Source organism: Bombus impatiens, unplaced genomic scaffold (assembly GCF_000188095.3).
Source record: "Bombus impatiens unplaced genomic scaffold, BIMP_2.2 scf_0664, whole genome shotgun sequence".
Classification (NCBI taxonomy): domain Eukaryota; kingdom Metazoa; phylum Arthropoda; class Insecta; order Hymenoptera; family Apidae; genus Bombus; species Bombus impatiens.
In genome coordinates this window covers 409,504-411,010 of record NT_177083.1, presented here as the reverse complement: position 1 = coordinate 411,010, position 1,507 = coordinate 409,504, and positions in this window count along the sequence as shown.

Below are 1,507 nucleotides of genomic sequence, written 5' to 3'. Positions count from 1 at the left end.
GCTGCTCTGCTCGCGCGCCGACGCGGCTCCGCAGCGTTCCTTTCGCGCAACGCGTTTACGTTTCATGCGTACACCGGCCATTCCATCATACGAATCGCTCGAGGGACGAAACTCCTCTTCTTCCGTTTTGTTGCTCCGTTTTCGTTGCTGCTTCGTCGAACGCGTCCCTCGGCGTTTCTGGAAATGTTTGCAAGAAACCTTAGGGGGATGGCTGGGAGGACTGAGACTCTGCAGTGATGGATGATAATTCTTTTAGGGATTTCGTTCGTTTACTCTTTCCATTGATATTGCCTTTTAATTAGAGTGTTTGGCTATTTTTCAACGCTAACAGGAATTTTCTTTGCACGTGAACGGAGCAATCGGTATCGAATTAGATTTTTCCATCCTGATGGAAGAAATACGAATTAATGATCGATGCGAGTCGTAAGTAAATTATTTGGTGACAAGGTAGATAACAGAATTACGATGAAAGGACAAATAACTAGGGTATAAGATAATTTTTGAAGTATAAATAGAGGATGTGTAACTTTCAAGTTACACGTTCGTTCTCGATCATGAACAAGATGTTGAATTCATTTTGTTATAGTATTTAATTCTCCAACATGGAGAATGATAATATGATTTTGGTTGAAAAGAAGAATAATGCTACTAAAATTACTCTGGCTGGGAAATTATAACTTGTTTTTACAAAATAATCATTTGTTTTTTAACCTTGTGTTTGCTAGTAACAGAGATTTTATGATTAAGTATTATCGATTCGTGTAAAAGTCTGTCGGGAAAATTAGTAAAATACAAGAAATCAATATGATTGGTAAAAGTAAATGTATATACCTCCTTCCATGTTTCACTGATTTTGTCCCCATATTGATTTAATAGGACGTAGATACGCATATGTATAGTTGAAATTCGTACAGTCCGAAAAGGCAAAATAAGTTGAAATGGTAGAATAACTTGTTTTTGAGATCGCGAATCATGTATATTCGTTATCTGAAATTTTTCAGGAAAGGAAAGAAAAAATAAAAATGGTTCTTTTACCAATAAAGTGAAAGTACAAAATTGGTTCGTGAGAAATCGCGAAGGCGAAAGAACGAATATGAAGTTTCAAAATGAAAATAATAAATATTTTAAATATTGATATAAAATATAAATAATCGAACGATAATATAAAAGAAAAAAATTACTTTTTCTTCTACCAACGAATAAAGGGTTTGAATTTTAATAAACGATAACAAACGAATAAGCAAATAACGAACAAATAAAAATTGATATCACTATTGGAATAATGAATAATATTTTATTCGTTATTCAAACAACATTCAGTACTATCGTATCGTTTATTCAATAGAAACTTGTATATAGTTGATAAAAAAAAAAATTGATAAATTCTGATACACGGTATGAAAGCCTTACTCACACAGAACATCTGTAGTGAAATCTGCTGCGATAAGTATGAAGGAAACACGTGTTCTCAAGTAACCTTCAAAATCCCTCTTCTCAGAAACGGAGC